Source organism: Geotrypetes seraphini, chromosome 3, assembly GCF_902459505.1.
Source record: "Geotrypetes seraphini chromosome 3, aGeoSer1.1, whole genome shotgun sequence".
In the NCBI taxonomy this organism is placed as follows: Eukaryota; Metazoa; Chordata; class Amphibia; order Gymnophiona; family Dermophiidae; genus Geotrypetes; species Geotrypetes seraphini.
Window position 1 is genome coordinate 392,429,188 of NC_047086.1, and position 13,541 is coordinate 392,442,728.

General features: G+C 41.9%; 1 pseudogene; it reads left to right on the forward strand.

Annotated features, from left to right (window-relative positions):
• The first annotated feature begins 229 nt into the window (after positions 1-229).
• Positions 230-13,109, forward strand: LOC117357302 (annotated as a pseudogene).
• Positions 13,110-13,541: the final 432 nt, after the last annotated feature.

Sequence of the window (13,541 nt, forward strand, 5' to 3'; positions counted from 1 at the left end):
AAAAATAGTGGAACTAGAAAAGGTTCAAAGAAGAGCGACCAAGATGATAAAGGGGATGGAACTCCTCTCGTATGAGGAAAGACTAAAAAGGTTAGGGCTCTTCAGCTTGGAAAAGAGACGGCTGAGGGGAGATAGGATTGAAGGCTACAAAATCCTGAGTAGAGTAGAACGGGTACAAGTGGATCAATTTTTCACTCCGTCAAAAATTACAAAGACTAGGGGACGCTCGATGAAGGCAAAATATCCTCATGTGGAACTTCCAAGCTACCAGGATCATGATATCTATAATATCTGGCTAATACTAGCTGGGTAATAAATACTCAATATCAATCTCTAACAGACCCAGACACCAAATAATGTGCAATAACCATTTTTTTTGATCCTCTGTAGGATTGATATTCTCCTTATGCATTTCATTTAGAGGGTTCATAGACAAAACTGCCGAAGACAAAGGCGCGCGCCGACAACTGAGCGCAAGACGGAAGCGCGCACCGAAGAAAAAGAGTATTTGTAGGGGCTCCGACGGGGGGTTTTGTTGGGGAACCCTCCCACTTTACTTACTACAGATCACGGCGGCGTTGTGAGGGGTTTGGGGGGTTGTAACCACCCTCATTATACTGGAAACTTAACTGTTTCCCTGTTTTTTAGGGAAAAAGTGAAGTTTTCAGTAAAATGTGGAGGGTTACAACCCCCCAAACCCCCCACAACGCGGCACGATCTGTATAAAGTAAAGTGGGGGGGTTCCCCCCCCACACCCCCCGTCGGAGCCCTTTAAAACAGTCATTTTCTTTGGCGCGTGCCTCCGTGTTGCGCTCAATTGTCTGCGCGCGCCTTTGTCCCGGCGCGCTTTTGACCTGACACCCATTTAGAGATTGCATAAGCCATTTTCTTCATCAGATCTTTTTTTTTTTTTTTACTTTTGTGTGATAAATATATTCTTGGCGTGAATCCTTAAAATAATAACGTATCTTTTTTTGTTTGTTTCTTTGTAGATAATTCTCATTAGGGAGCGCCTCCGTCGACATGACCATGTTTCATTATTTATTTCTTCAGGGTCGAGGCTCCCGTTGCTGCACATGCCTTGGTGATTGCATGCTGCGCCCCACAGAAGTTCATTCAGAACTGGCGGCATCTGTAAGGATTCACGTTGAGGTTATATTTAGCACACAAAAGTTTTTTTTTTAAAAAAGATCCGATGAAGAAAATGGCTTATGCAATCGCTAAGGGCTCCTTTTACAAAACCGCGCTACCGGGTTTAACATGCACGACTTTTCATCACGCGCTAACCCCCGAGCTGGCCGAAAAACTACCGCCTGCTCAAGAGGAGGCGGTAGCGGCTAGTGTGGCCGGCGGTTTAGCGCATGCTATTATGTGCATTAAACCGTTAGCGCGGCTTTGTAAAAGGAGCCCTAAATGAAATGCATAAGGAGAATATCAAGCCTACAGAGGATCAAAAAAAATGTTTATTGCACATTATTTGGTGTCTGGGTCTGTTAGAGATATAAGCATGGCGAGGGTTGGAGGGAAAGTTGGCACTCAGGAAATATATGGAATCTGCAGAACCGCTTATCCAAACACACTGTCTCTTCTGGAGTTTTGTTCCAAACAGTAGTTACAAGTGAAGTTATGTATTGAAGCAGAAATGAGCTACCAAGTAGAGAATGACACGGTGACAAAATTCATCACCGTTCCCGTCCCCGCGGATAACCGCGGGAAACCATCTTCATGTCATTCTTTAAGGAGAGAGGGAAGAATCAGAGTATGAATGGCCACAACCACTGACCCGCAAGCTTTGCTTTGAAGAACGCTGGTGTAGAAGGACTGAGGTTGAAACAGACACTACAGAATGACAGTCTCTGGTATCCAGAGCAGATATTGTGATGTCATAATGCCTCATTCCACCAGTGCCTAAGAACCAATCACATCAGTGATGTCACAATGGCTTCATTATCCTTTGCTCACATAAGAATCAGAGTATGAATGGCCACAACCACTGACCCGCAAGCTTTGCTTTGAAGAATGCTGGTGTAGAAGGACTGAGGTTGAAACAGACACTACAGAATGACAGTCTCTGGTATCCAGAGCAGATATTGTGATGTCATAATGCCTCATTCCACCAGTGCCTAAGAGCCAATCACATCAGTGATGTCACAATGGCTTCATTATCCTTGGCTCCCATAAGAATCAGAGTATGAATGGCCACAACCACTGACCCGCAAGCTTTGCTTTGAAGAATGCTGGTGTAGAAGGACTGAGGTTGAAACAGACACTACAGAATGACAGTCTCTGGTATCCAGAGCAGATATTGTGATGTCATAATGCCTCATTCCACCAGTGCCTAAGAACCAATCACATCAGTGATGTCACAATGGCTTCATTATCCTTGGCTCACATAAGAATCAGAGTATGAATGGACACAACCACTGACCCGCAAGCTTTGCTTTGAAGAATGCTGGTGTAGAAGGACTGAGATTGAAATAGACACTAGAAAATGACATGGGATTATTTCCCGCGGTTATCCGCGGGGACGGGAACGGTGATGAATTTTGTCACCGTGTCATTCTCTACTACCAAGGCAGTCATAGTTCGGACATTGTAGGCTATTACACAACCCTGTAGTGTTAGCCCAGCCTGAGTATATGGGGAGGAGATTGTTAGCCAACTGGAGATTGTTCTCTTGGTAACAGGAACTCTGAGTCTCTTGGGGGTCAAAATCCATAAAGAGTTGGAAGAGGGAAAAATCATCTTAAACCAGGGACAGAAGAGATGAGATTAATACAGCCACCATTAACAGCATCTCTAAACGTGAAAAGAGTCACAGAGACCAAAATATCCCCTTCTTTAGGCATCAAAAATTCTAGCAACGATGACGTTACAGGGAAATATTTTTAATACCAATAGGAGGAAATATTTTTTCACTCAGAAAATAGTTAAGCTCTGGAATGCGTTTGCCAGAGGATGTGGTAAGAACAGTTAACATAGCTGGTTTTAAGAAAGTTTGGAAAATTTCCTGGAGGAAAAGTCCATGGTTTGGGGGAACCCACTGTTTGCCCTGGATCAGTAGCATGGAAGGTTGCTACTCTTTGAGTTTTTGCCAGGTACTAGTGACCTGGATTGGCCACTATGAGAATGGGCTACTGGGCTTGATGAACCATTGGTCTGACCCAGTATGGCTATTCTTATGTTCTTACGTGAGCCAAGTGTAGGACAATGAAGCCATTGTACCATCACTGATGAGGTTGGCTCTGAGGCATTATGACATCACAATCTCAGCTCTGGAATGTTGCTCTCATTGGGGTTCCGGAATCTTGCTATTCTTTGAGGTGCTGAAATGTTGCTACAATTTGGGTTTTGGCCAGATACTAGTAACCTGGATTGGCCACCGTGAAAATGGGCTACCGAACCAGTAAGGCTATTCTTATGTTCTTAAGTTCAGAGAAAATATACCAAGGACCATCCAAGGAAATTAGTCATTTTTTGCTTTTTCAAAGAGGCCTGAATACAAATGCACATTTTAAAGAAATTAATTCCTCGTTTATTGCTTTTATCGTTACCAAGCTGCAGTCACTGGTGCAATGAATTTTCCGAATCTCAGCTGAGTGCTTTGTGCTTAAAATTCAGAAGTATTCTTCCTAAGCATGAAATGTAGTTGTTTCTTAATAAAACAGAGCATTAAAATAGCCTTTGAAGATTACAGCCAAGAGAGCTACTCACTCCTAACCGAGCAATGTAAAGATAATAGCTTTGCTTTCGTTTATCTAATGTACTGTGACAAATTAATTTCTCACTGGAAAGTACGCTGTACAGATGCTAAAGCTAATAAAGTGGATTCATACAGAAAAATGACAGCACACTAAAACCAGAGAATAGTGGCAATAATTAGACATGGACTGCCAAACGCACTAAAGCCGCATGGCCCAACCCGGTCCTTGAGGCCCACATGGCCAGTCGGATTTTCAGGACAGTCTATGATGAATGTACATGAAACAGGGCTCCATACTTTCCGAGTATCTCACTGATCCCGCATTCCACTCTGAGGGAACGTTTAATAAATCAAATATTTAAACTAATCTAATCTAAGGCTTGGCTTTATATACCAAGAAAGCTCGACTCGGTTTACAATAGTTAACTTAACAAATAAAAACCATAAAGAATAAGGCTAAGGGGTCCTTTTACTAAGCCAAGTTAGCGTGCGCTAAACCAGCTCAATGCCGGCGTTAAGGTCTAGCGCGGGCAGAAATTTAGCACGCGCTATTCCGCTCGTTAAAGCCCTAACGCAGTTAGTAAAAAAAAGTTTCGGAAGATTAATTTTCAAAGTGTTTAGCAAATAAAGTGGGGGGTTTTTTTTTTAAAGATTTACGAAAAAATTGAAATGAGCCAGAACTCCGTAAAAGAAATGGAAGATCATTTCAAAGTTGAGAGAACTTAAAAATCAAAGATTGACTAAAAATCTTGACTCCTTTAATCCCTTTTTTTGGAAGAAAGAGATCATTTAAATTGTCGATTACCTCTTGCAAAGGAGAATCTGTAAACGTTCCAAGATAAAGGAAGGAGAGGAGGAAAGATACCAAGTAGGATTTTAAAAACAACACAATCACATTTAAATTGAACATAAGAACATAAGAAGTTGCCTCCACTGGGTCAGACCGAGGTCCATCTCGCCCAGCGGTCCGCTCCCGTGGCGGCCCATCAGGTCTGCGACCTGTGAAGTGGTTTCTGACCACTTTTATAACCTACCTCAAGTTCTATCTGTACCCCTCTATCCCTTTATCCTCTAGGAACCTATCCAAACCCTTCTTGAACCCCTGTAAAGAGTTCTGGCCTATCACTTCCTCCGGAAGCACGTTCCATGTGTCCACCACCCTCTGCGTAAAAAAGAATTTTCTAGCATTTGTTCTAAACCTGTCCCCTTTCAATTTCTCTGAACTCTACAATAAACCGGAAGCCAAAGGAGACTCTGGAGCAACGGAGTCACGAGATCAAATTTCGCAGCAGTATTTTGAATCAGTTGCAATCTATAAAGACAAGTTTTTGTGACACTGAGATAGATAACATTGCAATAATCGAAACGAGATAATATAATAGACTGAACTAATATGGAAAAATGTCGGTGATGAAAGAGATGTTTAACTTTCCTCAATAAACGCAGGTTAAAGAAACATTTCTTGACCACAGAGTTAATTGGATCCTTAAAAGAGAGGGGAGGAATTTTTATTTTATTTTATTCTTTTCTTTCTTTCTTTTTCATGATCTCTTCTTGTTTGTGGTTCTGCTGGTTTGCCTTTTCAGGTCTGTATTATTCGGGTGGGGCTTCATTCATCGGCAGTGGGCTATCAGAGTCCAAGCCTAGTGCATTGTGGTTCATCTTTTGTTTATGGATCGAGGGAGGGGGAGGCTGGGGGGGAGGAGGGAGTTCGGGGCTGGAGTGTTGGGTCTGCTTGCTTTGTATTCTGCTTTTATTCTGATGTTGCTCCACGGTTGATTGTAATTTGTGGGTTGGATTTATTCTTGAAAATAAAAATTGATTCCACGTAAACTAATCAAGGTAAAAAAAATTAGAACAAAAAAAAAACATCTTTTGCTCATGTTAAGGATAAAATACAGAAAAAAAAAAAAATTAAGTCTACAATGCCAAGTGTTTGACTTACCAAACATAAGGGCCCTTTTATTAAAGCTTAGCATGCACTAATGGAATTAGCACACACTAAGGAGGGAATTCTATAAATGACACCTACTTCAGCAGTGTCTAGTCAACTTAATTTTTTTAATTGGCATTTTAATCAAAAGCACTATTAAAATCTAATTTTAAAACATTAGAAAACTTTAATTTAAGTTGCGCGCGGATATCCACACAACGCCTAGTGGCACCTACCTGCACCTACCTGAACAGTAGGCATAGTTAGAGGCGGAGTGTAAGCGTGGTATGAGGTAAGCGCCAGTAGGCATCTTGAGTCAGGTGCCGGTATGTTAGGCCAGGAAAATCCTGGCCTAACATAACTTAGGGTTACCAGATTTTCCCAAAGGAAAATCCGGACCCATGGCCACGCCCCCAGGCCCGCCCAGTTACCAAGCTTCAGGCTTTATTAAAATGTCTTATACCGCTCAATCAAATTTCTAAGTGGTGTACAAGTAAAAAAATGTTACAAAAAAAGACAGGAATGCAGGTTAAAACTTTACAAAATTGACCATGTGGGGAGTTAGTAGGACAAATAATACACGGACTTAAAACAAACAGGAACAGGAGGGAAAAATGGGAAGAACTACAATAATCAGAGGAAAGTTCCGCCCCCCAGCCCCACCCCCAGATGGCATCCACACGTGCGCGGACGCCCACGTGCACGTGACATCACCGCGTTGCATCCGTGCATGCATGGATGCCCTTTCCCGTCGTGATTTGGCCAGGAAGCTTTTTAAAATCCAAAGTGCCGGGTTTTGAAAAGCCGTCCGGACTTCCCCGACACGTCCGGGGAAATCGGGATGTCTGGTAACCCTAGCCCAGGGGTAGGCAATTCCGGTCCTCGAGAGCCGGAGCCAGGTCAGGTTTTCAGGATCTCCTCAATCAATATGCATGAGATAGATTTGCATCTCAAAGAGGCAGGGCATGCAAATCCATTTCATGCATATTCATGATGGAGATCCTGAAGCCCTGACCTGGCTCCGGCTCTCGAGGACCGGAATTGCCTACCCCTGGGCTAGGCTAACTCAATGTAGGCACCGCTAGGTGTGATTCTGTAAACGGCGCTTACATTTGATTGACATGCGGCAGATGCCATTTTGCTAGGTGCCTGTCAATTTAGGCGCAGTTTACAGACTCAGGTCCTAAATTTAGGCTTCGTTTACAGACTCAGGCCCTAAATTTAGGTTTTGTTTACAAACTGAAGCCCTAAATTTAGGCTTCGTTTACAGATTCAGGCCCTAAATTTAGGCTTCGTTTACAGACTCAGGCCCTAAATTTAGGTTTTGTTTACAGACTCAAGCCCTAAATTTAGGTTTTGTTTACAGACTCAAGCCCTAAATTTAGGCTTCGTTTACAGACTCAGGCCCTAAATTTAGGCTTCGTTTACAGACTCAGGCCCTAAATGCTAATCATCCCAATTTATATCTATGCTGCCGATGCGGTAACTTATAGTATTCTATGAGGTTCATTTTCAAAGCACATGTAATGTCTCAAAATGGCAAAAATAAACATCCATCTGCCAAAACTGTCCAAATTACAATTTTGGAATGGCAGGATTTGGATGTTCTATGCTGCATTGCATCCAATAGCAAGGGGGCTTGTTTTGGCAGGACCAGAGATAGGACAACCTTTTGTTCAGTCCTATCAGGGGGCTTAGCTACACAGTCACCTCACTGATAGGTGCCTACATAACTCCTGGCTCCTCCCTAATTCCATCCTTACACCATCCTTCCAATGCCCAGATTTGGATAGCATAGTTAGAGTCAATATTCAGTGGAACCAATGGCATACCAAGCGGGGGGAGGGGGTGCTCCAGGGGCTGGCGTTGGCGTCATGGTCTGGGAACCACCCCTTCCAGCAGCGGCAGCCTGAGCCTTTACAACTCACTGCTCTGCTTGTGTCGGGTATTCTTTTCTGCCAGGTCCTGCCATCGCGGAAGCAGGAAGTAGGCGGGACCCGGCAGAGAAGAAGGCCTGACGCCTGTAAAGAAGCAAATTGTGAAAGCTGCCAACAATAAGAGAAAGAGAAGTACCCATCGGGGGGGGGGGGGGTAGAGAAATGCTGCACCATGCACTTTTTAGTTGATGGTCTGAGGGGATATTCAACCGGAAAGCGCTGAATATCCCCCTTAGGTGGCGAGAAGAAATTTAAACAGGCAGGTTTGAATATCGGCCCCTCGATGATGCCCCATGCCTTTTTGAATTCCTTCACCATTTTCACCCACCTTCACCTCCTGAGAAAGAGCACGACACACATCCACCATGCTCTCTGTGAAAAGTATTGGTTGATGTTGCTTTTACACTTTTCCCCTTGCAGCTTCATTTCAGGTCTTCTGGTCTATGGTCTCTCCATTTAGGGAAAAGCTTTGTTCAAGTTTTTACATGTCTGTATCATATCTTCCCCTCTCCCTCCTCTTCTCCAGGGCACACATATTCAAGTCTCTTCTCAAACGTCTTCTGACACAAACCTTATACCATTTGGGTTGCGTTCCTTTGAACCGCTTCAAATCTTTGTATGTCCTTGGCAAGATGTACATTTTAGCACTGATCACAACACTCCAGGTGTGATCTCACCAATGGCTTGCTTGGGGCCTCCTTTCTGCTGGTTATACCTCTCTCTATGAAGCCAAGCATCTTTCTGGCTCTGGCATCTGATTACTGTTATTAGCATACTGCTTACATCAAGGAAATGTGACCTTGGAGACCTCAGTCTCAGTTGCCTAACATTCACCGTGTGACCTGGAAGATATAACTCTTAAGTACTTCCCTATGAGGAAAGGCTAAAGCGGCTAGGGCTCTACTGCTTAGAGAAAGACACAGGGCTAGCCCCTGCGTGCCCTGGATCGGTAGCATGACATTTTGCTAATCTTTGGGTTTTGGCTAGGTACTAGTGACCTGGATTGGCCACCATGAGAACGGCTACTGGGCTTGATGGACCATTGGTCTGACCCAGTATGGCTATTCTTATGTTCATAAGTGAGCCAAGTATAGCACAATGAAGCCATTGTAACATCACTATTGAGGTTGGCTCTGGGGCACTGTGGAATGAGGCATTATGACATCACAATCTCAGCTCTAGAATGTTGTCCTCATTGGGGTTCCGGAATCTTGCTATTCTTTGAGATGCTGGAATGTTGCTACTCTTTGGGTTTTGACCAGGTACTAGGGACCTGGATTGGCCACTGTGAGAACGGCTTGATGGACCAGTTAAGTTATTTTTATGAAAGAATATAGGTCCATAAAATACTGAGTGCAGTGGAATAGGTGGAAATTGAATCACTTGTTTACTCTTTCCAAAACTATTAGAACTAGGGAACATTGCTCTGAAGCTACTAAGTAGTAGATTTAAAACAAACTGGAGAAAATATTTCTTCACACAACATGTCATTAAAACTCTGGAATTTGTTGGCAGAGAATGCAGTGACAGCAGTTAGCTTAGCAAGGTTTAAAAAAAGGTTTGGATAAGTTCCTAAAAGAAAAGGTCATAAGCCATTATTAAGATGGATTTGGGGGAATCCACTGCTTATTCCAAGGATAAGCAGCATAAAATCTGTTGTGCTTCTTGGGATCTTGCCAGGTATTTGTGACCTGGTTTGTCCACTGTTGGAAACAGGATATCGGGCTTGATGGACTTTTGATCACTCCCAGTATGGCAACTCTTATGTACAAGATCGAGATTATAAGAAGATGTTCACCATGACCACAGCAGTCAATGTTCATGTAATGCGAACATGTGTGTGGCATCAGACACAGGAAACATAATACAAAGCATGACATCTCAGCATCTACCACAACAAAGATGAATCATACAAGAGCAAGAAACCTCGCAAAGCAACAAATTTATGAGCTACCCATTGGAAAAGAAGTTTTTCTGTCATCTAGGCTCCACTTAGAGCCTGGTTTCCAGTTGTGCAGCACCTCATATGGACCTCATCTTGAAATCATTTGAAAGCAGTAGGAAGCTGAATCACACGGGCCTGTGAAAGCAGCTGCCACATACTATTTGAATTAATTACGGACACAGTACTGGAGAAATTTCTCAAGCTAACACGGCCCATGTGTGGCTGGACATCAGATTTTGTTTCAAGGGGAAAACCACAACCAACTGCACTGTGGGAACGCCAACGCAGGTCACCGTAAGTTTTTATTTAGCATGCTAAAGTTGTAAACAGTTTGAATAACACGATGGGAGTTGGAGAGGTGGCAAACTTAAGGCGAATTAAAGATGCTATTGGCGTGGCTCGAGCTGGGATTCTTTACTACTCAACATTTCTCAAAAAGAAAAGCGACGTCTTCAAAGTATCCAAAATACTGCTATCAAACTGATTTATAACGCTAGAAAACATGATCATGTTACGCCACTATTTATCGACGCTCATTGGCTTCCCATCAGTCATCGCATTCTGTTTAAAGCCATGCTGCTTATATTTAAAACCGTGGTCTACAACGAACCCCAATTTATAGCAAGAATGCTAATCCCTCATAACCCTGCACGTTCACTCAGATCATCTTCTCAAAATCTATTAGCTATACCTTCACTGAAAACAATAGGTACATGAAGATCTGATATGTTTTCTGTAATTGGTCCACAATGGTGGAACTCTCTGCCACAACACATTAAAAACGAAAAAGATCTAAACTAAACTAAACTAAACCTTGGGTTTGTATACCGCACCATCTCCATAGTTGTGGAGCTCGGCACGGTTTACAGGATTTGTAATGAGGAAGGAACTCCAAGGAAGGGCTAGAAGAGGATCAGAGGAGAGGAGAATGTTAGAGGGCTAGGATGTCAGAGGAGGGGGGAGTGTTAGGTTTTAGAGAAAAGCCAGGTTTTCAGCTGTTTACGGAAGGGTTGGAGAGCACTCAGGTTTCGAAGGGGGGAGGTAAGGTTGTTCCAGAGCTCGATGAATCTGAAGGAGAGGGAAGTCCCCAGTTTTCCTGGGTGGGAAATGCCTTCTAATGAGGGGAAGGATAATTCCTCTCTTTTAAAAAATCATTAAAAACACACCTTTTTAAAGATGCTTTTAATAGTTAATTTTTTTAGACTTTCATATTACTTTTAATTTTTTAACTACCCTGTTTCCTTTTGTTTTTTTCCATATTTGTTTTTCTCGATATAACAGATGTAACTTTTGCCCTCCTCCCCCCCAGCTAAAGTTTGTCTTGTCTTAAATTCAATGTTGAATTAGTATTTTATAATCTTATTCTCTTCCATAATTGTGTACATCGCTTTGTAAACCGATTCAGCGATTCATCAAATATTAATAAACCTTGAACCTTGAACCCTGAATATAGCAAGCCCACACTTTTGGGGGGAAAATCTGCATCAGTGTTTTGCTCAGAATATGGGATTTCCTGCTGAAGATTTAACTACCAGCAAGCCTCTTTCAATATATTCCGCATGGTTACATCAAAATTGTCGGCCAAAATTTCCGGAAGAATGTGGTGCCAGATGCGTCTAAATTCTGTGGACCATTTGGGCTGGCAAAAGGATTAAATGAAGGAAAATGGAATGTCCCACCCAAAATTCTCAATGTTAGCAATCATGATACAATTGGCATGATTGCAATTGATGGAATTGGAAACCTTGCTGCTGGAACATCTGCTAATGGTGTCACACACAAAATCCCAGGTCGTGAAGGAGATCCCCCAAAGCTGGAGCCGGAGCGCATGCCGATAGCACGCTTCTCAACGGTCTCCCCCAAAAAGAAATCCGACGCCTACAATTAATACAAAACAAGTTTCAAGTTTATTGATTTTTAATATCCCGATCATAAAACAAATATCTGACCGGTTAACAATTAAAAAAAAAAAATTTAAAATAGGAGAGTAAGAACTAGTTATTTCTAATATTGGTGTATTAGAAAAATTAGAGAAAACATATTAGACATATACTGACAAACATGACTGTGAGGATGAATGGGAAGGAAGGGAAAAGTTACATAATATTAGAAGAAATGAGATAGAGGGAAGGGATAGGACATGAAGAATAAGGGTGCATGGTATAAAAGATATGCGCTGAAATAAAGGAGAACTTTTAGGAAAAAGATAAGTAAGTAAGTAGATAAAGAAAAGATTAGGATTTGTCAAAGGCATCCTGAAATAGGAAAGTTTTAAGATTAGTTTTAAATTTAGGTAAATGAATTTCATCCCGGAGAAATTGAGGGAGAGAATTCCATAATGTGGGGGCTGTTATAGCAAAATTGGTTTTCCTTGTATAGTAGGATTCTTTTAGGGATGGAATGAAAAGGAGTTTTTGGTCGGTAGATCGTAAGGAACGGGGAGAACTTTGAGGTATTAATAATTTGTCAAGAAATAATGGCAGATGGGAAAGTTTGATTTTAAAAGAAAGTAGTATGATTTTATAAGTTATACGGTGTGTGACTGGGAGCCAATGAGCCTCTTTGAGAAGCGGGGTGACGTGTTCGAATTTACCTATTTTGTAAATGAGTTTGATTGCGGTAAAACTCATTTACAAAATAGGCAAATTTGACCATGTCACTCCTCTTCTAAAAGAGGCCCATTGGCTCCCCATCACTCACCGTATCACTTATAAAATCATCTTACTCTCCTTCAAAATAAAACTCTCTCACCAGCCCTCATTTCTTGATAAATTTCTCATCCCCCAATGTTCCCCACGCACTCTAAGGTCAACTGATCAAAAGCTTCTCTTTATTCCCTCCATAAAACACTTTTATTACACACGGAAAATAAATTTCGCAGCAGCTGCCCCAACTTTATGGAATTCTCTGCCACAGCAACTCCGCGATGAACAACATCTAGACAAATTTAAGACAAGCCTAAAGACTTTTTTATTTCGTGACGCATTCGGCTGTGCTTAGACTTACCTTCTGTCTTTTTTTTTTTTACTTCCTTTTCTTTTTCAAGCAACCAACCGCTTTAACAAAGCGACCCTACCCTATACGTTTTATCCCATTCCCACTTTCTCCTTTTCTTCTCAAATATGTAACTTTTCCCCTCCCTTCCCTTTTACCCTCACTTTCAAGTTTGTCTAGTTGATATTATTTATGTTCACACCATTTATCTTAAAATGCCAATTATTTTATTTTTTTTATCCTTCTTACCTTTTAATTTTATTGTTAACCGGCCAGATATTTGTTGATGGTCAGTATATTAAAAACTAATAAACTTGAAACTTGAAACTTGAGATGGTGATATAAAGATGTTTTCTTCCCAGCTACCACGCAGTGGAAGACATGAGAATGGGATCGGATCCGACTACAGTTTGCCAGAAAGTAATTTCTCGAATGCAACAGTATATTCCAGTATTCTTTGTCGCCGTTATCTGTGCCAACGCAACTGGAAGCGATGGTGCTGCCTGCTGTGAAGCTCCTGGACTTACTCAGTTTCATGGCATGGTATATAACTCGTTGCTGCCGCAACCGTTAAAGAAAGCAGTGGGTTGCATGTAGTTTCTAAAATGAACAGTTTTACAATACCTTTTCAAAGTTTCCAAGTTTATTCTATCCATCATGTTTCTATTGGGATAGGCACGTGGGATCTCTCGGAGAGAGAAAGAGATAATGGTTACTGCGGATGGGCCATTTGGCCTTTATCTGCCATCATGTTTCTATAACCATAAAGTTCTATGACATCACAATGCAGGTGTAAAGAGCCTTAGCCTATAGGAAGAGGAGATGCAAATATTAATAGCCTTAGCCAATAGGAAGAGGAGGAGATAGTGGATGCTGTGGATGGGCCACTTGGCCTTATTTTCCATCTTGTTTCTTGTGTTTCTACACTTGATATACTGGCCACCAGCGAGTACCTGGTCGGTTTACAATACTAAACTTAAAGTACAATTTTAAAAGAAAGTGGAACATTTCATAAGTACAAAATGAGTG